Genomic DNA, 26,720 nt, shown 5'->3' on the forward strand with positions numbered 1-26,720 from the left:
TAGCTATGAAATCATGTATTTAGCTTCCAATCAGCAATGCTGACACAGCCATTGGCATTAAATACAGAAAAATTGATCAACTTTTTTAAAAGAAAACTTTCCAAAGGACTCATGTCAGCTTCCCAATGCCAGGAAGAGTCTGATCTGTCTATTAATACTATGCTTCTGTCACTGCAACATGAAATGGCTACTGTAAACTGTCCCTATACTGCCTCTGAAAGTGCCTACTACCAAATGCAGTAAACACCCATTGGACCAGATTTCTGCACATGAACCATGGTTTGCCTATCATGAAGCCAAAAGGTTGCATCTAGACAGGTTGAAAAGCCATAAAATTTACATATTTAAAGGGGAAAGGTAATCAATAGTCAGGTAGGTGCTATATGGGGGTAACAGTGTGTTGCCACTGAAGAAATTTTAAAACAAGGGTAATTGGGTTTTCATTTGAGATTTAACCTATAAAATCAATATATAATGGATGGGTTAGACATACACAATAGTACTCAGGAAGACAAGAAGACTCAGAGTTAAAGGTAAGACATGTGACCTAATTGGTGCGGTGTATGTATGTATTTGTGAGTATGTGCAAATGTAAAGTGAGCCAATCCAATTTTCTCATCTGAAAAATGTAAATAGTAATAGTACCTACTTGAAAATTGTGAGGATTAAAATGGAGTGAAGCCTGTAAAGCATTTAGCACATTGCCTGCTGCATAATCAGAGCTTAGAGCAGGCTGAGAAGGAAGGAGCAGAGACAGGAGCACACGAGCAGTCTGATCCACTTCCTTCTGTGCTGAGGTCTTCCCAGGATCCGCTCTACGTGCTTTATATGTTTTAACTCTCTCAATCCTCACAGCAGCCTCTTTTAAGTACCTTTAAGTAAGGCACTGATATCTTCACTTCACAAATTAAAAAACTAACACCAACAAGTTACTTAAGGTTACTTAAGGTCTTCACACAAGGTTGTAGAGTTGGCAAGTTCTGGAGCCGGGCAGGACCTCAGTCAGTCTGTGCTGTCGGCACCGCCGTGGTGTGTGAGAGGAGCAGAGCCCATTGCCAGGCTCTGGTGGTCCATATGCCTTCTACTTTTTGCCCAGAGGCTTTCTTATCCGAGATGAGTCATCTCAGGGTTCTTAGTTTGTGAAAATGCTGATGAAATAAAATAAATTTGCATAATTATAGATTTACAGGAGACCTCTACATTCTTTAATCTTTCCACTTGATTCCAGGCATCTGGTGATTGCAGTTTCTCTTAAAAGCTATTTACGGTAGTAGATTTTCTTGGTTCTTTGTATATACCTAGTAATTTTAGATTTTATCCTGAACATTTTGAAAATTACGTTATGAGCCTCTGAGTCCTATAAAAATCTGCTGGAAATGGTTGATTTTTGTTGTTGCTGTTTTAACAGGCAGTCAGCCTGGTTAGGTTCAGACTACAAATACTGATTGTCTTCTGTGGGTGGTGGTTCAGTTTTTAAAGTCTTTACAGGAATGTGTCCCACTAGGTACCATTCTGGGACCCAGGTGGGGGTCTGCACTATAGTTCGGTTCTAAAGTCTTTGCTGTGCTGGTGTGGGTGTCTTGTGCATGCATCTCTCGGGGGTGCCTGAGACTTGTGTGAGTTTCTACAGGGATACAGGGACTGAAAGACTCCTTCAGCTTTCTCCCCTGTGAATTTCCCAGCCTCCAAGAATCTCTTATTCCAGTCCCCTGGCTAGATATCTGCAATTTCTCTTTAGTTTTAGCTTCTCTACACTATTGTGCACTTCACATAACTTGGGCACAGGAGCAAGAGAAAAAAGAAGAAATACCCTGGATTCCTGCCATGTCTTTTGGGCTAGGAGACAGGCCCTTTCTCATGTTTTCTGGGTGGAGATAGGAGCTGTCTCTCAGGGTTTTAGGAGCCTGTTCGACTATAACCATCATCACTTTCCTCACACTGGGGTTTGCTTTGGTGAAGGCTGGGATAGAGAAAAAGAAAAAAACCCAACAAAACATAATAGAGATTTCTCCCACTCTCTTAGGCATGCTGCTACTTCGTCCTCTGATCAGAAAGAGAACATTTCTCTTGGAAATTTTATGTCCATACCTGCTGCACAGTTACAGGATTTGTGCTACCTTCAAGTTGAAGCTAGGAAACTACTCTACAGATTGTTCTTTGAGTTTGATTTTCTTCCCCAATATGCTTGCTCTTATTTATTTTCAGAGTCCTCAGGTATTACATTTTGTATTCTGTTGCAGGAGTTTTAGTTGTAATCACCATGAGAGTTAGGGTGTAATGAGGTTATACCATCTTAAATTGAATGAGAAACTCTTTAGTTATCTTTAAAACTGAGATATCCCATTCCTGTATAATCTGATAAATTCAGTATGCATTGTTATATAAGGGACTTTAGTCCATTAGAGTTATTTATTTATTGATGTATTTATTCACTAAATACTTGAATGTTTCCTATGTTCCACACTGTGAAAAATGTGTGGGATACATATGTAAATAAGTCCCAATTTCTAACTAAATTTCTCAAAATCTAGTACAGAAAACAGATAAACGAACAATTGTGGCACAGAATAGGTGCTATAGTGGATCAGTCTTGGATTTTAGTTTATTTTATGTTTTACAAACCCCAAGTATGGAACTTTCTCAAAGACAAAGCTCTTCAGAACACATCTTTCTGGTTTATATTTTTCTCTGATAGTTCTTCATTTTCTTCTCTGATTAAAAAAATATAGTCTAGAACAGGTAGTTCCAAGGTACAACTAAGTGTTTCTACTTACAAAGAAATTTCAATGCATCTGTTTTGAGCAAAATTAGAAGTAAATTCTCACTTTACTGGGTTACTTGCGAGGGATTTACCCCTTGATCTTTAGACCTTATCCCTTGTCTGAGAACCAGTCCTCTGAGCTGCACACTTCACAGATATGTTTCTCCAACGTTGAGCCAATGCAAACCTGTAACTGGCAGCCCTATTTTAGCTCCTCTGTAGAACTTCAAACCACCCTTTGTTTTAGTTATCTACCTTTCCCAACAAATTATCCCTAAAAGATGGAGTCTTAAAAACCTATTATCTCACATTTTCTGTGAGTCAGAGATACCAGATGTCTTTGGTTTTGAGTCTCTTGTGATGTTGTAGTGAAGCTATCAGATGGGGCTGCAGTCCCATCGGAGGCTTGACTGGGGAAGGATGTACTTCCAAGTTCACTCACGTGGTTCTTGGCAGAATTCAGTTTCTTTTGGGATGTTGGACTGAGGGCTTCTATTCTTTGCTGGCTGTTGGTCAGTTCCTTGCTACGTTATCTCCAGTTCCTCGCTCTGTATGTCAGGGACGCTTCTCTTAACATGGTCGATGACTTCCCTCAGACTGGAAGTGTGAGGGAGTGAGAGAGGGCATCCAAGACAGAAACCATGATCTTCATGTAACCTAATCTCAGATGATAAGCTACACTTTTATCATATTTTATTTGTTATAAGCAAATCACTAATTCAGCCCCACACCCAACGGGAGGAATTACAAACCTTGACTGGCTGGATCAGTGCACTTCTTAATTGCTATACACAGGACTTCTCTGTCCTAAGTTATGGGCTATTATAGCCTTTGCATGCTGGCTCAAAGCATCTAAAATTCCACAGATATCTAACTCTGTCTTTTTAATTTTATTTATTGATCTTAGCTTTGAATTACCTCTTTTCCAATAGGTTAGATTCCATCAAATTAGATCTCACTTTTGAAATATCCTCCAGGAAGTCATAATATACATGTATATGTTAATAAAAATAACTACCTTCCTAAAAAGTCTCTACTGTATTTCCAAAAGTATGTGAAATATTTGACTTCATATTTATATTTGATTACACGATGCCTTGACTTGATTAAGATATTTTGGTTGTTGCTTTTCATTTTCCAGTTACTTTGGGGAGAGAGAGGACATTTTGTCACAGTTAAAAATCTTTAATTGTTCAGTGTTACTGGGTAAAAATTTTCAGGTCATGTGATTCTTTCTGGGAGAACTATAAATTAAACATTATATTGTTGTTTGTGTATTAATGCATTTCATGGCAACAATGCCATGAAAAATATACATATTCCATTTCTACCAAGTGATCTGCATCAATAGGATTATCTCTAATAGATGAGAATTAACAATTTGAACATTTTAGCATTGCATAAATTAGAATGGGAGTTCCACATATAATCTTCACTTATTTGTGCTCCTGTCAGATGTTAATAAGCATAGCTCATATCCTACAAAATATATTGTTTTCCTCTACATATGATATAATTTCCCCCAACTGTTGAAAGATTTCAGTTTAACAACACTAAATTTGGAGTGTCCTATTTGATTTGTTCAGGCAATAATCTGCTTGTTTTTAAAGATAATAGCATTACTGGCCGTATTATTATCACAGTTCTGCAGAAGCACATGACACTTATGTTGAGAGGCATGTGAAATAATGGTGTGAACATTTTGTGCTGAGGGTTGTAAGAGTTCAGAGATAGAATCTAAAGACAAGAAAATTGAAATATAATTACTGTACATAGATAATGTGGAAGTGCAAAAATCAATGTCACTTAAGTCCTAGAACCAGATGTACAGGGTCTGGCACAAATAGCACCCCTTTTTTTATTACAAACTCTTTCATTACAAAATCATAAGCATGTAATTCTGTAACATAACAATATCAGACTCAAGCACCTTATGATATTTTAGGTGAAATGTTCAAATTAAAATGATAAATTAGTACACCCATATTATTACCCTACCAATCACACTCAAGCAGACCTTACTTCTGCTGGACCCTGTATATTTCATTATCCTTTGTCAAAATGTTTATTTGTTGAACAAAATATATTAAGTCCTTTGTGTGCCAGTTCTGAGCTGAGAATTGTCACTTCCTTTAGACCCTGTAGTATGATAAAGAAAACAGGAGTAAATGCTAGAAATAGTGCCATACCCTTTTTAAAAAATAAGCTTTTTAAGAAAAAGATTTTTGTTATCACACATTACATATATAAAAACTTTGGATATTTACCAAATTTTTGTTGTTAAAATATTTAGGGTAAATGGTTTAACTATATGAAAACTCTTTAAAATTCTCTCACCAAGGATATTAATCAGTCATTTTAATCCTTTCCAAACGTCATCCACAGTCCTGGGTCTCTGAACCTGTTACTCCTAGATCAAAGACCTTCTGTAGCTCCTCTTTGTTCACAGAATATACCCCACATCAAAAGTATAAAGCCTTGTGGCCTTAGGCAACTTATCTAACCCCATTGTTCATCACTTTATTGCTTTCAGGCTTTGACTTAGACTATGTCAACCAAATGGTTCTCATGCCCTATGCTAATTGTCTCCATGCCTTCACACCTGCCATTTCTTTCACCTGGCTCTGTAACTGGTTGTTAACCAGTGGCAATTTTGCCTTCCCCCTCCTCCCCTGACCAAGACCATCTGGCATTGTCTGAAGACTTTGGTTGTCACAACAGGTGAGTGGTACCAGCATCTAGTGGGTGAAGTCCAGGGATGGTGCTAAATATCCTACAATGCACAGGACAGCCTCGCCCATGACAAAGAATTATCTCCTCCAAAACCTGAGAATCATCTTCTCTGCCAAGCCTGCCCTAGACAACCCTTTCCTTTGCTATTTGTTTAGATTCTAACCATTCGTAATGGCCTCTTTTAATGACTACCTCCTCCATGAAAGCTGCTCTTGGTCTTTGTATCCAAATAATCACTTCTTTGACTTTGAGTTTTCCTAGGGGAAGTATTTTTGGTACTTAGTACTTTTATGTATTTATTTATTTAGCTAAGATGATTTTTAGGTTCAGAGAAAAATTAAGAGGAAGGAACAGAAATTTCCCTTATCCCCACTGCCCCCACAAATGCCCAATTACTCTCATTATCCACATTCCCCACTAGAGCAGTATATTTGTTACAATCGATGAACCTCCACTGACACATCTTAACCATCTGAAGGCCATGGTTTGTTAGGGTTCACTCTCCATGTTGTACATTCTATGGGTTTGGACAAAAGTATAATGAAATGTACTCATCATTATAATATTATATAAAGTGTTTTCACTGTCCTAAAAATTCCTTTGCCCATCACCTCTGATTGTTTTACTCTCTCCAGCTTTGTCTTTTCCAAAATGTCATATGGTTGGAGTCATACAACTATAAGTTACTTAGTCTTTTAAATTGGCTTCTTTTGGTTAGTAATGTGCATTTAAGTTTTCTCTATGTCTTTTCATGACTTGATAGCTCATTTCTGTTTAACACTGAATAATATTCAATTGTCTGGTATTCTACAATTTATTTATCTACTTCTCGAAGGACATCTTGGTTGCTTCCAGACTTTGGTAATTATGAATAAAGCTGCTATAAATGCCTGGGTGCAGGATTTTGTTTAAACATGTTTTCAGCTCAACTTGGGTAAATGTCAAGGAGTGCAATGGCTGGATCTTATGGTGAGAGTATTTGGTTTTTCCCATCTCTTTCATACATTGCCATCTATTCTCTCCATCCCTTAAAGTGAAGCTTATAGTATATCTTCTTCAGGAAGTCTTTCAGATCATTCCTGCTCACAGAATTCTCTCATTCTTTTCAAGTTATTTTGTAAAGAGAGTATGGGAGAGAGCAGTGGTTCTCAAACTAGAGCAGGCATCAGAATCCTGGTGAGGAGGGCTTGTTAAAATGCTGATTCCTGGACCCCATTCTTAGAGTTTCTGATTCTGTAGGTTTGGTGGGACCCAAGAGTTTGTATTTCTCACAAATTCCCAGGTGATGCTGATGCTGTTGTCTGGGGACCACACTTTGAGAACACTGCTATTGAACTGGAGATGACTGTCCTTGGGGCCAGACAGATCTGAATTTGTATCTCATTTTCTCTACTTCCAAGCTATCTGACACTTGAACTAGTTATTTTACCTTTCCAAATCTCAGTTCTGTAGCCTGTAAAAGAAAAACAATAACAATAACTACCTCTCAGGTTCTTTTATTAAGATTTAACAAAATAAAACACATAAATATTATATTGGGTTGGCCAAATAATCTGTTTAGTTTTTTCCGTAAAATAAAGGACAAATTTTTTATTTTAACCAATAACTTTATTGACTTGGATGTTTTGAGTATGTTGGCTATGTCCCATGTGGTATAGCATTGATTTTTCTCAATTATTACCTCAATTTGATCACTATCAACTTCAACTGGTCTGCCCGACTGTGGAGCATCATCCAGTGAGAAATCTCCAGCATGAAAATTCACAAACCACTTTAGACACATTTAATCCATCACACCACCTTTTTCATACACTACACAAATCTTTTTTGTGTTTCAGTTGTGTTTTTACCTGTCTTGAAATAATAAAGCATAATATCTTGCATATTTTCTTCCATCTTCAATATTAAAATGGCTACACAAAAATTCACCAATTTTGATACTTTTTAAAAAATGCGTGTTGATATATGACAGCTGTCACAATAGTATTTGACAAAATTATTTCAAATGAAGTTAAAGACAATTAAGTACTACTAGAGCCATCTTACGAAAAAAACCAAGTGACCTTTTTGGCCAATCCAATAGAATACAATTTTCTTTGGTATTTTTTTTATGGTAAAAACTAAAACATACCAGATATTATTTTTGTTGCTGGAAAATAAGAGTTTAGAGATATTTATATATTTGTTTACATTCATAGGCCAAACCCAGATAATAGCTAGCACTTAAAATTCACATGCAAGCAAGCTACTTGGAGAAACAGAGCACTTGTTTATCATACAATGGTTGCGATGGCCCACTCTGTGTGCATATTCCTTCATCCTTAACCAGAGAAAGAGAGAGGGTTGATACATTACTCTCTGATACAGTACATCCCTTTCTAATGTTCAGCTGCCATGTCTGCTTTTAGTGTAAACGAGAATACCTGGTCCAATCTGCTGTGGTCAAAATGGCTTGGCTGTACTTGGTGTACATGCATAAGTCCCAGCACAGATGGCAGGAAGCTGCTTTCCTCACGACAGCACAACGGGAATGGCAAATAGGACCTCTGCATGTGCCATGCTGACAGGTATTTTCACCCACAATTCTTGGCTGGACTTAGCTGAGTGGCTCTGCTCTCTAGGTCCTGTCTCTAGGTTGAAGAGGTTTTAGAGAAAGCTCTATTCATGGCTATGGCAGGGGTGCACTAGAACAAGCAGAAACATGCAAGGCGTATTGAGCCCTACGCTTATAACTAGCATTCCGTCACTTCGGTCCCCTTTTTTTTTTTGGCCAAAGCAAGTCACATGAAGTTGGGAGAGGGAGTCAGCCTCTATAATGCCATTAATGCAATCAGTTGACCAAAAAATTAACAAAACAAATGAAGGCTCTACATGAATAAAACTATATCATTTTCAACATAACATCAAGGTCTGAACAAACTGAGAGGCATACTACATTCTTGGATGAGAGGATTTAATTATGAAAAGGCTAACTATATCCAAAGCAATTTATACATTTCATACTATTCCAATTTAAATACCACCTTGGATTTTTTTGGGAGCTGGATGCAATCACCTTGTACTTGAGTTGGAAGAGAAAAAGAATCTTAAAAATAACAAAGAAATGTACCCAAAAGAATAGTGAGGGTACTTCCCAGATATCAGGACATAGTATAAAGCCACTAAAACCAAAGTAATATGGAATTGGCATAAGAATAGACAAATTATCCATTCAGGCATAGAACAGGAAACATGAAAATTTAATATATGACAAGTGTATTTCATTTCTGAGAGAAAAGATTTATTTAATAACCAGTGTTAGCACAACTAATTGTCCATTTATAAGAAAATAAAATTGCATACCAACATTATATATATATATAAAAGTTGAAAGACTTACATATAAAAATTAAAATGTTAAAAATTTAAGAAAAACTAGGAGACAATGTACACAATCTGGAGTGAGACAAAGACTGTATAATAACTTAAAAAGAATCCTCTGAGTTATTTTGAAAAATTGATATATCTGAGGAAATAAATATTAAAATTTCTGTATGCAAAATAAAATCTAAGCAATTCCTGCAGCCAGTCATTAGTTTTGGGAGACATATTTGCAAAGCAGGTAATGAACTTAGCAAGGGCCAATAACAATAATACATAGAGAGTGATTTGATATCTGATATGGGGGTTATGGTTGCGGTTGGTGTTAGGGATGTGGATAGGGGAGCAGGGGGTGGTCCCAAAAGGGCAGTTTGACAAAAAAGACAAACAACTCAACAGAAAATAAACAAAGGACATGAATATGCATTTCACAAGAGCAAAGCCAAACAGCTCATAAATATATTAAAAGATGCTTTAATGCACTGGTAGTCATAAAAATGCAAACTAAGTTAACATTGACATATTGCTTTAGACCTTCCATGCTGACAAATATTAAAATAAATAAAACAAAAAAGCAAAACAGCTATTAGAAGGGAGGATACAGTAATCTAAACTGCAGTTATCACGTTGGTAGAAGTGAATTTTCATAGTTCACCTTTTTGATACCCAATGTCACATTTTTTCTATTTATATACTCTTTTTAATAAAATAACAAATTATTGGTTCTCAGCACAATCATATGCAATGATTAAGTAGGAGCAGGAAAAACTGTAATATAAGCTTCCCTTTGGAAAGAGGCTGAGTGAAAAACACCTGGCTGTTACTGGCCCACAGCAAATAATCACCCCGACCATCAGGAGTGGCAGGGACTCTCCATGGTATCAGAAAATTGCTGCCAATAGCAGACCCTGTTTCTGTTTTCTGGTGAATCTTTCTGTAGATCCATTCCACAGCCTCTGATGATTACAGGGGTGGGAGTACAGAATCCTCCTTGTTCATTACATTCCTCGACCCCGGGTGAGTTCAACTCCCTGGTTTTTATAATAGCTCACTTCTAGTTGGTGAGTTTGAAGGGCCTGAGGATGGGTCTAGAGGCTGATCAATATTGGGATTGTGGTTGGAGTTGGGGGTAGGGAGGAGTAGGGAGTGGACCCAGAAGGGTGAAGAACAATTGATCTGTTGGCTCCTTGTTGTGTCTCTCCTCTCAGACGATGTAACCTCCTCCATACTTGTGAGCTGTGTTTATCTGGCGTCTCTTCTGGGGAACCCAGATTTCCTGGCTCTTCTTTTGAGCTGAGGTGGTGGGAAGAGCCAGAGCCTCAAGGGTTCCCTGCACATCTGGGTGGGACACAGGAACTGCAGGGGCTCCATTATGGGAAGCACTGAGTCAGCCAGAGGTGTTAGGAGACACTGCCAATGGTGTGGATAAATCTGGATGCCAGTCATCACTGTTGCCTGTCAGGGAGGCACAGGAGGCTGGAGCAGATCCAGTACAATCCCCTCTGCTGACTGAGGGGCTGGCTGGATCTCACATACTTCCCACTCATTTCATGCATATGCAAATTCTAAAAATGGCTGTAATCATGTTCTTAATCTTCAATATTTATACAACTGACTTGTTAATTATTTATGCAGGAGCTTACATTTACCTCTGCTAATTTTCATTTTGTTAATTTAAGAACTTGGTGAGATAGAAGGAAACCAGCTACTCTGTAGTTCAGGCAGAAGTGGAAAACGTGAGGGAGCAAATCCCTTTTTATTAGGGCTTGTGTAGCCAGGAATTGTGCTACACTGGACAAATGTATTCCCTGGTGGTTTTCAACCTTGGGTATGTATCAGAATCACCTGGCAGCTTTGTATAAGATGAAGATGTTCAGGTCTTATCCTACTGCAGTGAGCCTCTGTGTTCTTTAAACTTCCAGGTAGTTTCGATATGCACTGAAGTGTCAGTTCTCCCTGATTTAACTCGTTACATCTGAGGTGGGTATCATTTCTCTCTTTACAGAAACCCAAGTTAGGATTTAGAGAGATTAAGTAATTGGTTCAAATTGGGCTGAAATAGAGGGAGGAACTCAAGAAAAGAATTTCTGCCTGAATTGGTGGGGAGTTTAGAAGTTTGCAGCTTGGAGATCTTAGTTAATGTTAACATGACATTGTTCTTGCTCACATGGAGGGATGACATCACAGGTATGTTTTTAAAAAGTATTGCACAGTAAACAAAGAAACAAACAAAAATTCTCAGTATTAGCTTGCTGCCTTACATTCTTAGCCCATTTTCCCATTAAAAATTACAAATATAGCTATGCAGTTAAAAAAATAAAACAGTGAAGAGAACATTTCTTCCTCAATATTAGGTGTTTCTAATACACCCTGCCGGGGTGGGGGGGGGGTGTGCGTGGGGAGTGTTTACACCCTTTTTAAGGTATGTGAGACATTCGGGTCACCTCCCTCCCCCAAACCCAATCCCAGCTTCATTGGTTTCCCACTACATATGAAATAAGATGTACACTGCTGTATGCGATCTAAAGGCTTTTCATGGTCTGGCCCAGTCTGCTGCTTCAGCTTTTTCTGCCATTGCCTGCTGACCTGTCTCACCACATTGGCTTCGCGCTGCCTGGAGGTCCTGCAGTGGCCGGCAGTCAGATCTCACCTCAGCCTATCTTATGTGCTTTGCCCATCAGTCTTATTTTTTCTGTAGTGCTGATGGCCATCTGTAAGTTTCTTATTTATCTGTGTGCTGTCTTTCTCCTCCATTCACAAGTGAGTGCCATGAGAATAAGGACTTTCTCTTGTTCCTCTACATTTCCATACTGTCTAGAAAAGAACAGTGCCTAGCGTAGAAGAGGGCATAATACATACTTGTTGAATGAATAACTAAACCCTCCTAAGGACACGCATACAAACACACACACACACACACACACACACACACACGCATACACTTTAAGAAACTTATATCAATGGAACCATGCTGTCCTGTTTAAAACAATTAATTATGTGTCTTGGAGATATACCCCCTCCCCCAAAAGAGATCTACCTAATACTTTTTATGGCTTAAATATTTAAGCCATATAAAATTTAGTTAAAAGTAAAAACAAAGAGGGCAGGATTAATAATATTTTGTGGGTATACTAGATATTTTCATTGACTCCAGGAGCTTTCCATTTCAGAAATGAAGCAACAATGAATATAATCACACAGGTGCCTTAGAATACTTTTGTTTCTCTATCACTTTAAAAGTTTAAATTTTAGATGCATTCATATTTGAACAATATTTTATCAGAATCACAATACTGTGTGACTGTTATTGTTGGTGGGAGGGAGGTATTATTCATTAAAATTAGTGCCTAAGGGTTTTCAAAGGATGATTTTTAGGGAGAAAACATTGTCCTTTTTCCTTTAGCTCCAGATTTAATGTAAGTGATATTACTATATGTGAGATGCCAATTTTTAAATGAATTTCCTGGAGAAGAAAGAAGTGTTTTCCTTAGTACTCTCAATTTTTAAATAAATTCAAGAGTTGTTAACTTCTCAAGAGTAAAATTCAGCAAAGCCCATGCCTCCCGACCCATGAGGAATTTCGAAAGGCTGGCTAATGCATTATTGATTGTACTTTTTTCTAATCAGTTCTAGGAAGTGGGCAGTCCTTGGGTTGAGGTGGAGGGTACAGGGCCTAGGTCAGGTCATATTGTGCTCATTTTTCTGCTCTACTGGTCTTGTTAATCTAGTGCTATCAGGCTATGAGGAACACAGACAGCCTTGGTGGGAAAAGAGTTTCTGAAAGGGCTACAGCCTGAGGATGGTGCAGAGAAGTGAGAGAGAGGCAATGCCTCCAGCAGAGCTTTGTAGCTAGGAATAAGGTGCACTTTTTAAAAAAAATTCTCACCCAAGCATATGTTTACTGATGGAGAGAGAGAGAGAGAGAGAGAGAGAGAGAGAGAGAGAGAGAGAGGGAGAGAGAGAGAGAGAAATCAATTGCTCTCCTATATTACCTGACTGGGATCAAACCCACACAGCCTGTTTGGTGTATGGGCCAATGCTCCATCCAACTGAACCCCCTGGCCAGGACTAAGGTGCATTGTCTTTTAATCCTCATCTGGGTACATGCTTATTGATTTTAGAGGAAGAAGAAGGGAGGGAGAGAGAGAGGGAGAGAAACATCGATGTGAGAGAGAAACATCTATCGGTCACCTCTCCTACACGTCCCCACTGGACCAAACCCTCAAGTAGGCATGTGTCTTGACTGGGAATTGAAACCATAACCTTTCAGTTTATGCATCAACCCTCCAAACAACTGAGCCATACTGGCAGTGGCTAAGGTGCACTTTTATAGCATGTTGCTATGTGAGTATGTAAGACTCAGGTCTAATTAGCCAGCAGAAGCAACTCCTTCCTCACCAAAGGGCTGCTTCCATGAATTACAAATCATCTTTCAGCAAGAGGAGAGGAAGTGAAGGGCAGTTGGCCCAGGTCAATGTATCAGATACATATATCCTATATCAGTACTTCTCAAAGAGTTACCTTTGTGCCCTAATTTATCAGTGATTATTTTAAAAGCATTCATATAAGCCTAAGCAGGGACTCCCACCTACGGCTCCCAACACCAATCAGATCTTGTTGTGTCCCCACCCTCTGGGCAGCCACAAGTTACGAAGTGAGAAGCAATGAACAACTCCCTGAGATCCAGCAAGACCTGCCTTTCTTTGGTGGCAATGCCATGTCTATTTACACACCCAGCCCTGAGAAGAAAGAAGGCCAAGAGAGAATGTGTGTGCTCCTTAGGCACTTTAAATGCACAGTGAATTCATGTACTTTTAAGTGTGGCCAAATGAATATTCTGAGTCTTATCAATCTGCTACCAATTCCTCTTTCCTTGGGGAGAAGAAGAGAAGGGTTGGCCTAAAGTAGGGAGAGCAGCAGATGTGTTTTCTCTTCTATATCTGGATTAAGTTTAAAAAGAGGTGTTTTCAAGTAGAAATGCTAGAACTCTATTTAAGCAACAAAAGTCTGAAGATAGGGAATATTTTGGTGCACTGGCTGGTGTGGCCCAGTAAATTGAGCGCAGGCCTGTGAAACAAAGGGTGGCCAGTTCAATTCCCAGTCAGGGGACATGCCTGGGTTACAAGCCAGGTCCCCAGTTGGGGGTGCACAAGAGGCAACCACACATTGATGTTTCTCTCCCTCTCTTTCTGCCTCCCTTCCCCTCTCTCTAAAAATAAATACAATGTTTTTTTTAAAAAAAGGTGTTATTTCAGACCCACCTTGTTTGTGTTCCTCTCCTTTTGTCTTTGTGTATTGCTTATATATATATATCCTTGAGTCTATCGCCCATAGATATATATATATTCAAGGCTATTTCTTGAGTCTGGCTGCAGATGTCCCATCAGAAATAATGTAAATGAGCAGACATGAGTACAGTACATAGTGAACAGATGTCTTCTCTGTAGGAATAAAATATTACATCAAAGACATTTTCATGCTTAAATTTTGGTTCTATGCTCTATTTCAAAGCTTTAAAGTGACTCTAAAATTACATTTGACTAAGAGGATTAAAAGACAAATTGTGTTTCAGAAGGTTGGAGTCAAAGAGTTTGACAGGCACTGGGCAATTGCTGCCGATGATCATGAATGATCTCAAATCTCCATCACAGCATTCCCACACTGTGACCAGCCTAGACTGAGAAGCGGTGGCATAACAGAGGGGTGGGGGGAACAGGTACTGTAACACTCTGCAAGGAAGTGATGATGATGGGAAGGAAGATTACTTTAAAAGGAAACATTTCATTCTCCTATCCTGAAAATACCAGAGGTTGCTTTCTAGAGAAATTGAAAACAATGATTTGAAGGATGACAACATTAAGACTTCAATGGTAACAAAGCTTAGTACAATTCCCTGAAAAAAATGAATGATACTAAGTATGACTAGAGATTTCTTAAGCTTTGCCTTTCTTTCTGCCATTCTCTTTTGCTCAGCCTTGGGTCAACGTTATTTAAGACTCGAGTTGTTTACCCCTTGAGTTAATTATCGTGAGTTATAGAGACACAAGTTCTGCTATCTGTTGCACATCATTAAGTGGTTCCATTAAAACACTAAATTATATCAGGGTGAAAAACATTTCTGAATGCAGCTCATTTATAGCCCATCCTTGAAATCTCTCTTCATGAAAAACCATCTGTGCAAAGATATTGATGAAGGAAGAGAAGACAAGCCTATAGATTATACACTCTGTTAAAACACAGTTGAAGAACTCCACTGTCATTGTTGGCTCACAGTGACTCCCTGTAGTACTCAGATATAGTTTAGGGAAGATTATGACCAGAGCTACACTGTGTTGACCTTTAAGAAAACTATGCGCACTCAGGCCAAGGGACATATATTAGTTTCCTATTAAGAACATGCATGTTCCAGCATCTTTGTTAGAAAGTTACTGACTCAGCAGGAGTATCACTGCAAAGGGCCCAAATGAATACTCTAGGTGACTGGAAGGAAGGCAGGCAGTTTCTGTGACTGGCAGAAAAGCATGGAAGTGAGGACTGTTGGAGGGTCTTCTGTGCAGTGGTCTGACCGTGGCCAGACTGGCATTACTATGGTGTGACAGAGCCCTAGAGTTAGGTTGAGGATCTGTGTCCATAATGCAATAGAGCTGCTGATGTTGGAGACATCTGGTTGTAAATCCTGGGTCTGCCACTCCCTGGCTGTGTGAGCTGTACTTTTCATCCCCATGACTATTTTGGAACTACTAATTTGTACTTCTTAATCCCTTCTCCTTTTTACCCACCACAACTCCTCTTGCTACCAAAATTTTCTCTTAGTATGGTCATAGTTTAATTTTTATGATTATATTTTAAGACATTTAAAGTTCATGTTGGTGCAAAGGTTCTGATAATTCTTCCTGTTCCTTTCTTCCTAATCCTTTTACTGTTGACCTCCTTTGGACCCTTGCAGGATTGTAGCCATCTGCTAGTTAGTATTCTTGTTCTTAAAAAAATTTTAAAAATATTATTCATGTGACACCTTGGGAAAAAAACATTCTAAACACCGTCCATTGTTAGGGAGAAAAATAGCCCTCAGAACCTTCTCGCCAATCCTATTTCTCTAATGTTACTCATTCTTACCTCTTTGGAGGAGCCTTTTACCGAAGATGGACTGTAATAATCATTGGGTCCCAAACACATATGCTTGCCTCTGTGTGTGGTTCTTTCTTCATGAAATGCCCAGCCCAAGCCCAAGCCATTCTTAAGGTACCTGTACAAAGTCATTTCTAGAGCACACTGTTTGTTTATAGAGCCTTCCCCTGCTTTTGAAACTTCTATATTACTTGTGCATTTGGTTCCTAGTTGTTTGCTGACTGGCTTTGTTGTTTAACTTTCTACTTGTATATTTAAAGTAATAGATTTAAGGGTTTCCGAATTGGGAGAAACTCAGATTATTTGTCACCTAATGTGTTATCTGACATTGAAAACCATCTGCAATATTTTTGCTAAATAGTCATTTAGCTTTTGCTTGATTACTGCTAATAATAAAAAAACATTAGAGTCCATGATTTTCCATGGCATTCTCAGTCTCATCCTAATGATTAGAAATATTTTTCTTATTGTAAGCCCTCAAACCTGTCTTCTTGTGTCTTTTGGTCTCAGAGGGAGTGTGGAAAGTACAGGAAATGCAGGGTTTGGTAAAACTAGTTTCCAATCTTGACTTCACTTGCTAACAGTTTTGTGATCTTGGGCAAAATGCTCTATTTCTGTTGGGCTTCAGTTTCCTCATGTGTAAAATAGGGATCATACCTACCTCATAATATTGTGGTGAGAATAACATTGAATGAGAATAAAAGTAATTGAATGAGGACATATATGGAAGTCCCTGGAGTAGATCTTAGCACAAGGGAATATTCAATAAATTTTTGTTGAATTAGAATTTATCTTCTGGAACCATGCAGATAAAATAAAACCCTATAGACTAATAGTATATATACTCTGCTTTAGTCTTTTCTTCTCACATCAAATATTTCCAATTATTTGAATTATTTTCTGTTATAAGAAATCATGATATCAGAAAATAACTCTCTGGTCACTGTCTGGTCACTCTCTTCTCAACATAATCACTCTCTCAGCACCTCCCTAAAAAGATAGGATGCTCAACTCCGGCAGACCCCCAAAGTCACCTAACCAGAATCTGCTCATTCTGTATTCAATCACAGAAGCTTTCAAGCTTGGATGTATATTAGAAACACCTGGGAAGCTTTTAAAATGCACTGGTGGCATTTGCAGTCTTCCTGTTTTAAAAGATCCCAGTGAGAGCTGAGCACTGAAATGTTTTAACAGCTGATCAGGGGACTCCAACGCACACAGGTCTGCAAGGTCCTTGGGAACAGATTTGCAATCCCTATTTGAGATACTTGGAGTCAGAAGTATTTTAGAATCAGATTATTTTTATTCTACCTTTTGGAAAGGTAAAAGGGTGCATGCCTGATTAATATGAAATAGCCTCAGAGGGTCTGAACTTCTCCTTGTAGCTAAATACATAAATCTTTTGGCAGTGAAAGACATAAACATTCTGGTGGAAACAATAAAGACTATAAATACCCTCATCTTAGTCGAAATCTAGTTTTGTAGCCAAATGAATTTTGGGATGAAATTCTTTTTTTTAATCTTCACCTGAGGATATGGTTTTATTGATTGGAGAGAGAGAGAGAAGCATCGATGCAAGAAAGAACATTGATTGATTGTCTCTTGTAGGCACCCTGGCCCGGGATCGAAACTGCAACCTAACTATGTGCCCTGACCAGAATCAAACCTGCAGCCTTTTGGCGTCAGGGATGACACCCCAACCAATTGGGCCTCCCGGCCAGGGCTTTAGTGGTATCTTTTCAGCACTTAGCCTAGTGTACTGCCCAGATCTTTTGAGTTTAACATGTTTGTTAAATGAATGAATGAATGAGACAAACTTTTCTATGTAGTATCTATAAAGGTACTGTATTTCCTGATGTATTTCCTAGAGTTTTTCCACTTCAGCATAGTGCCTTTGGACTATAAAACTGGGAATAAGTTAATTTAAAAAAATGGAAGGAACAGGAACAAGTATAAAGGACACATGGACAAAAACTAGGGGGGGGTGGAAATGGGAGGGAGGTGGGGAGGGCTGTGGGGGGTGGGCTGGGATGGGAGTAAAAGACAGAAAACTGTACATGAACAACAATTAAAATAAAATTAAATTTAAAAAAGAAAAAGAAAAAAACCCTGAAGAAGAATAAAAATCAATTTGTTCTCTCTTTTTTTGTCATCTCAGGATTTCTATCCTACAAATAAATACATATCAAATTACTGAAAACAAAAGGAGACATTTTCTCTATTGTGTGCAAGGTATTATATCATATTCTATGACAGTGAGAAAAGGATTAAAGCACTGCTGAAAAAAATCTAAATTTAACTGAGAATCACAGTGAGGGAATCTGAGGAGGAATACAGACAGTCCTCGACTTCTGATGGTTTTACTTTATGAGGGTGCGAAAGCAATACACACTCAGTAGAAACTGTACTTTGGATTTTTGAGTTTTGCTCCTTCCCCAGGTGAGCGGTATGTGGCACCGTGCTGTGACAGCGACCTGCAGCTCCGAGTCAGGCATGTGATCAGGAGGGTAAACAACCGATCCTCCTCAGTGTACTGTGCTGCCAGCGTTTTCTGGATGTTGTATTCTGAGCACAGTTCATGTAGGCTAGGCAAACTGTGATGTTCTGTAGGTTAGATGTATTAAGTGCATTTTGGACTTCATATTTTCAATTTATGATGGGTTTATCAGGCCGTAATCCCATTGTAAGTCAAAGAGCATCTGTGTTCTGATTTTCAATAACCAAAGTTGTAAATCCAAGTTTCATAGACATTAAATAAGACAGAATTGAAGGAATTTACACATATAAACAGAATTCAATTGTCAGAATCAGCACACAACAACAAAATAATCAAATAAATCTCCAGTTCTGTTTGTTTTCAAAGTGGCAAGTCTCTGAAGAAATGAGAGCTATGTAGGTATTTAGCACAGACTGGGGTGTACTCAGTCATTTAGGAAGAGGAATTTAAGGGCCATTTAGAGGAGGGAGGTGTGTGTGTATGTGTAGACTTATTATATATAAAGATATTTATTATAAGGATTTGGCTCATGTGATTATGGAGACTAGCAAGTCCAAAATCTGGAGAGCCCTTGGGGCAGGTGAAGTTCAAATGCAGTCTGCTGGAAGATTCCACCTTGCTTGGGATGCCATTCTTTCTGTTCTATTCAGGCCTTCAGTTGAATAGGATGGGGAGGCCCATTCACATTGTGGAGGGCAATCTGCTTCACTCAAAGCCCACTAATTTAAGCATTGATCACTTCCAAAAACTCTCTTCAAGTTGACACATAAAACAAACCATCACAGCTATTAATTCAAAACAACATTCCCCCCTTCATCTCAATATTTGACTTTAATTGATTATAGATTTTTTCAAGAGTCCTTAAGGAATGTTTCTTTATTTCATAGGTTAGTTTTTTTCCGAGCTGCATGTGTCTAACAGGCTCCCAGGCAATGCCAGTGCTGCTGGCCTGGGGACCACACTTTGTGTCCCAAGGTACTAGTTTATGTTCCTGCCTTCCAGGCAAAGACTGTATAGCTGAGCCAAAGAAATCTTCCTGTCTTTTGAGTTTCAAAGGTTTAGGTCTTTGGGAAAACAGGGAAGAACTTACTAATAAGTTTGAAGATTGGAGAGAAGTTGTGATGTAAGGAAAATATTCTGTGGACTGGGTTGCAAAGAAAATCAGAGGGGGATCAAGGAGAGCTTTGATGCAGGCTCTGACTCTGTGCCAGGCTGTCCGGGCAGGAGGCAGCTTAGAAGGGAGGAGCAAGAGGAGAGAGGCCTGGGTGTGACCTGACACTTGCCCCTGCCCCAGTGGACAGCAGCTGGGTTGGGTGGGCCTCACAATGGACAGAGGGTCCTGCCCAGAGGGTCAGCCTGGTGCTGTGGTCAGACTCCTGGGGAAAGCTTCCAGCCCAGCCCCACAGCCCCTTGCTCCTGAGGGGTCCAGAGCCCAGCCCCAGTTCCCCTTCTCCAGGTGAAGAATTCTCCGCACCCCCTGGGCTTTTCTTCCTTTCTTGCTTAGCCAGGGTGTGGCAGACAAGGCCGGGTATTGGGGAGCCTCTGAATTTTGTCTTTGTCTGACTTGCTTGGAGCCTGAGGTCAAATCCACTGGCTGTTTTTTACCCCAGTTGAACTGACCAGTTGTTTGTAGTAAATGAAGAAAAGATGTTAGCAGTTAAAAAAAAAAAAAAGAACTTGATGCTACTGTGTCCCCAAGAAGATCCCTTCCTATTACCATCTTTCCTGTTGGGAGAATCAAAACTCCAAGAGAAATATGTGGAGTTTGTGGAGAGTAATGAGAATCATTTATTGGATAGGTGAGGATTTAGAAAGAAAATTAATCAGCTGGTATAACATGTGTCTAATAAGCTTTTTTAAAAAATGGTGATGATGGTCTGTGTTGTGCTTACTCAGTGACAGACAAGGGCTGGCCAAGTGCTACCTGTGTTTTCTTATTTCATTTTCAGAACAATCCCTACAAGCCATGGGCAAATACTTCTATCATTGCCATTTTAAGCTGAGATTCAGTGAGGTGAGGGGGTTCATGCCTGTCCCAGAGTTAGTAAGGAGGGGACTCAGGATTTCTGATGAGCTTTCTGGGTAGATTAAGTGAATATTTGTAATATAAAACAGTGCCTAAAACATAGTAAATACTATATAAATGTTATCAAGTATTACTATGATCCTTTGATTTTATATTCTCTTCTTATTCTTTCCCTTCTGCTCACAGAGTTAGAGTTCACTCCTCTTTCTACCTCTATTTCTAAGGGCACCAACAGACCCTGAGACCTGGCACTCCTTCCCTGCCAGAGCCGACTTGGCCCAGGGGGAGAAAAGCTAGTGTATCCAATAAGTTTATACGGAATAAGAAGAGAAGGGAAGCATCCTTTCAGAATATGAAGGGAAGTGGTGCCACCAGTAGGGTGAAGGGATAAGAGGGGAAGACTGCAGTAATTAGTGGAGAGAAGGAGAGGACCTGGGAAGGCAGCCCTATGCTTGGCCCCAGGTGGGTGTGAGGCCTCTCTCCTCCATGCAGTGCAAAGGAATGAAATAATTGCATTGAAGGCTCTGTGACCAATCCCATGCCCCCACTTCTTTGTCCTCTACGATTGGCACTTGTTACTTGAACCACTGAATAAAGAACTGCTTAACCACTCTGAGGGTCCAGTTGGTGTATGTTTTGTTTGAGCACAGGTGAAAGAGGAGGTAACTGGAGCAGAGAGGATGATAGATCCTTTTTACGAAGGGCAGCTGACTGGAATCAATAGCAGTGCAGAACAATGAGAAAGAGCTTTTCACTGTATCTCCCTACCACTGAATAACTGAATATAGATATACCTGATAGATACACATTGACTGATTTGCACATACTAACAAATTCTATTTTTTTTGTGGAAGCCAGTTTGAGTAAGGTTATTAGTATTTACAAATATTTAAAGCTCAAAATGTAAAGGCTGAATTAGAACTAAGGATCAGAACTCCTTGTTTACCCTCCCAGAGGTCTGCCGCTAGTGAGAAAATGTACTGTTCCTATTGACTTCAGGCATTCTGGTTCTATGACAATCACGCTTTTAGTGTATAATACTAAGTTATCATTTGGTTTTTAATGCCTCAGTCTCCTGAGTTGGTTAACATGAGTCCACCCTTGGGAAATAGCAATGTACCAGTTACTTAGGTATTATTATTTCACTCCAAATTAACTCTTGTCTATTCTGCTCAGTGATGATGTAGCTGATACTTTCCAAACTACATTTCCCAGAATTCTTTGCCTGTTAAGTTTAGCCTTACCTGCCTGTACCCCTTATAAAAAACTTGAAAGTTAGGAGGAGAGAAGGGATTTTAATCCTGTTTGCTTGTTATTCCTGTTAGTAAGGTACATAAACATTTTTTTCTGAGCTCTGACTCCTTTTGGTATTTTGCTCTTGTCTCCTTAGACGTACCTGGAGCAGCCGCCTGTCCATCCTCTGAGCTTCTAGTCTCTGATAATCTAAACCCTTCTTTGAATTCCTCTGGCCTAAGGGGTGGTAGCTGCACTTATTATCTCTGGGTTTTCTCAGCATTTCTATTTTGCTCTTTCATCTCACCTACACCTGTGTAACCAATTCCTTATATTTAATTCCCTCTTGAAATATTTTCTTTGGTGTTTGTTTTCCTGACTAGATCCTAACATGTGGTGATAGGAGAAATCCCAGGAAACACTCTAAATGACGGAATTCTGGAATTAGTTTAATTATGTTCTTGGCCTTGAATACACTACTTAACTTCTTGACAATAAAAAATGAGTTACTGATAATCCATGCCATGCACTGATATCATGATTAGTCAAACAATCTCTTGTATTTAATTGTGATGACTAAAGTCTTGCCCAAAGCATATGTCTTGGAGACCCAGTGGCTGTCATACATATCTTTGTTGGTAATAATAAAACTACAGAAAGTACAAGGCAGAGTATCTGCTTTTCATTGCACTGGTGAGTTTACTGCGGAAAAATGACAAATTCAGGCCTTAAGCTCTCACCTAAAGCCACTGCTGGAGAATCAGTTTCTAGCAAACCTAAAAGAATCTTATTTTCTGTAGCCACTGAGCTGACCTTGCTGCAAATCAGTCCATAATTTAATTGTATAGAATGCAGAATTACAATATATATGGTTTGTAACTTCCCAATCTCCTATGTGAAAGTCAGGACATTGGCTGAGAAGGAGTGTGACCTGGACTGGAGTATCTGTGTGACAGGAGATAGCATAGGAGGAATCCTGAGGCTGCTCTGCTGTTGCTGGCCAGCACCTGTGACCCAGCAGTCCCGAGCCTGGTTTGATAGGGCTGCCGGGCATTCTGAACAACAAGTGAAACTACAGTGGTGTAGGGGAGGTGGGAAGCCATTGAAAGTGTCTGTGGATCACCTCTGCTAGCTAGAAAAAGGAAAACCTGACTGTGTATTTACCCCACAGCCTAGAAGGGAGAAGGAAAGGGGGATTCCAGTGCTCAAAACAAAAAGCCCATAAACAACCTTGGTTAATTGCCTGCTTCCTGTCATGTACATAGAGTGTGAAGCAAGGTAAGGATTTGGGCTAACAGACCCCACGCACACCTATGTTTAGGCAGTCGTATCCCCACGGAAAGCTGGCACCACCTTTACCTGTCAATCAAAATGTAACTCCCTCACCCCCATTCCGCCAACTATATAAGTCCTCAGAACAGAGAACTCACTGTCTTCTCTTGGCTCATGGCTGTCTTGCCACATGGGGTGGGGGATCTGGCTACTTGACCTCTGGCCAGGGGCCTCTGTCCACCAGGCCCCTGGCTACCCCTTTTTGGCTACCCGGCCTCTGGCCACCTGGGCCTTGGCCACCCTTGCTTTTGCCACCCTTGCCCTAGCCACCCTTGCTTTTGCTCTCCCATTCACTGATAAACTTTGCTTGCACACTAAATGGGCTCTCTGAGCTGTAATCTTTTATTACATCGGCGGGAAGAACCAGAGTTCCTCTGGTAACATCTGTGTCAACTCAGACAAAACTGAGACTTGAATTCCTGAGTTTTTCTGAGCCCCTTTTGCCAGTAGAATCAAATCCTCCTGCTGTATCTGTGGAAACCAGGGACCTTTCCCTTACTCCAAGGTCCTATAGTAGGTCCACTTAAGGCAGTTGCCTTAAAACGGATGCATGGCCTTGTCAGGACTCACTAGCTTCACCTCTCATGGCCTGTATAACTTAAGTCAGAACAAGTACAAAGTATTACTCAGATGGGTATAGATATACTCAAAAGAATTGTGAAATTTTGCTGTTATATGTTGGCAAAAATCTGGTGAATTTCTGTGGGAATGTATTTTCTGGATGTTAGATTAAGGTAGATGAAATATAATAACATTAGATTAGGCTAAATTCATTGATATGAATTCACAGAGAGTCTAGACTTAATATATATTAGCTCAAGCAGCTGGAAGTGGCTTTAACAGTTGCTTTGTTGATTGAAACTTGAACTCAATGGTTGTTTACATTCAATGAGGTTGAGATGTTAGAATTTGGGCAAAATGTAGAAGGAATTTAATGGTTTAGGGTGGAGGGAACTTTGGAACAGATTAATTATATACAGTCTCACATTGCCCGGCCCCCTCCACTATAATACTAGAAAAGGCCTAGCCATTAATCTGTTCACTAAGGCACTGAGAAATATTGGTGAGAGGAGCTCCATCATCCATAAAAATAACTGTGGCTGTTATTTTTAACTGTGATGGCTGTCACCTGGAGATTTGGGATGATGGAATCAGAATGTTTTGACCCACTTTACACAGGAAGATACTTAGGCCCTCAAAATTAAGTTTGTTGAGAGCAGAGGTAGAACCAGAACCCAAATCTCTTGACTTCTGGTCTGAGATTCTTTCATTAAACCTCATTTAGGCTGAAAGCCTTCAGATTGTTCTAGTATGTACTTAAGACTCAAGGCAACTTTGATTTTACACATTTATATTCATTCATACTTGTTCTCTTTCATATACATATGGCTCAGGGGTAGAACACAATGAGACAATCCTACAACATGGAAAATCAAAAACTGCAGTCCATTCCAGTAACTGCTGCATGCATGTGCATGATCATTTTGAGCTACAAAGCCTAAAGTGTTTGCTCTCTGGAAGAAGTTTGCCCACCCCTGCTCTAAAATTAAAGCATTGCAGATACAGCTTAAATTCCTTGTGAAGACCTCTTTTGTCAGTATAAATTCAATAGTAATGTGTTTCCATATTGGTGGATTATTTACAGACTTAAATAAATCTATGGTTTCTCTGGTGGGAAAGATGGGCAAATTTCCCAGAAGGCAGAGCAGACTGACTGTCTCCTAAACAAAGTGGGTGATGTGGTCTCCCTTTTCATAAATGTATTTTATTTTATTTTGAATCATTTAAAAATAATTTCTATTAAAAAAAATAAAAATAATTTCTATTTTAAAATCATATTTTATTTTTAATTACAGTTGAATACATTATTATATAGTTTCAGGTGTACACTCCAGTGATTAGACATTATATAACTTACTAAGGGATCATCCCTATAAATCTCTCACCCATCTGATCATAGATGCATTTTAAAAAGTATAACTACTACAGAGAACTTTTACAGATTACTGAAAAAATGTAAATTTGCTTCCTGATAATTAAGAGGTAGCTTTACCTTTTCAATTGTTCACATTCACTCTACTAAAAAACAAAACAAAACAAAACACCTCTTTCCTCTAATTTTTTAAGAAAAATTTTATTTACTTATTTTTAGAGAGGGGAAGGGAATGAAAAAGAGAGGGAGAGAAACATCAATGTGTGGTTGCCCCTCCTACACCACCTACTGGGGACCCGGTCTGCAACCCGGGCATGTGCCTTGACTGGGAACTGAACCAGCCAACCAAATGCACTTAATTCACTGAGCCACTGGGTCCTCACTGACTTTTTCAAGGTTTATTAATTTGTCAAATTTAAAAGTGATATACATATATTATATAGAATGGGAAAACTATAAAACAGTAGAAAGAAAATAAATAACTGTCTAGACCAACCACCTAAAGACAATTATTGTTAAAAATTTGTTTTTTTCTTAACATTAATTTTAATTCAAAAAAGCTACATAAATACAAAGAAAATTGATGCATTCATTTTCCCCCCTTTTTAATAAAATTGTTTATTTGAGCCAAATGACATATGCAGGGAGTAACCTCTCAAAATATCCCTGATGTGTTCATTATTTTCTGATTGTTTCTAGTTTAGCCTCAAATGTAATATTTATAGAATATTTAGTCAATAAATAATTAGGTGTCACCTGCATCTTTTTTTTTTCTTATGAGATGTAAGATTGAATGTATTTTCCAAATGTCAAGAAACATATCTAGGACAGGCCATTATTTTTTAAATTACAGAAGTCATCCTGCAGAAGAAGTTGTTTTGAGATGATTGATTGTTTTTATTATCCCGCCAGCCTGAATATTTACTGCAGTGTTCCTTTTTCATCATTCGCTTTTTAAAAGTCTCTCAGGGAAAGAGAAACATAGAAAGCTCTTAGGAAACCTCCATTCTGTGCCTCTTGTCCTCCCTGTGGAGCTCCTCCGTGGCTTCTCAGTCCTAGTTGTCTTCTGGAGAGACTCCATGTTGGGATGCTTCCTGATGGAGGAGCCCGTGGTAATGTGTCAGTCTGAAGACCTACTTCAAACACCTCTTCTTGTGATTAAACAAATATACTGATGTATTCAGCCTTGTTTCACTCCCCTAATATTATGTTCAAAAGGAAACCTTCAGCGAACACTGTATTAGTTTCCTATTGCTGCCGAAACAAATTACCTCACATTTAGTGGCTTAAAGCAACAGAAATCTGTTATCTCATAGTTCTGGAAGTCAGATGTTCCCAATAGTTCTCTCTAGACTAGACCAAAATCAAGGTGTTGGCAGTGCTGTGATCCTTTCTGGAGGCTGTGGAAACATCTGTTTTCTTGCTTTTTTATTTCCAGGCATTTCCTGCATCCCCCTCCCATCTTGGAAGCCAGCAATGGCCTGTCTAGTCTTTCTTACAGGAATCCCTCTGACACTGACACTCCTGCCTCCCCAACATTTAAGGTCCCTCAGGATTATAATGGCTCACCCTGGACCATCCCACATAGTCTACTGGGTCCAGATCATTAACTTAGTCATGCCTGCTAAGTCCCTTTTGGCATGTAAGGTAACACTTTCACAGATATGGGGAATAGGATGTGGGCCTTCTTCTGGTGAGGTGTTTCATTCTGTTTGTT

The sequence above is a fragment of the Phyllostomus hastatus genome, unplaced genomic scaffold, assembly GCF_019186645.2.
Source record: "Phyllostomus hastatus isolate PE091 unplaced genomic scaffold, TTU_PhHast_1.1 phas_scaffold_78, whole genome shotgun sequence".
NCBI lineage: Eukaryota > Metazoa > Chordata > Mammalia > Chiroptera > Phyllostomidae > Phyllostomus > Phyllostomus hastatus.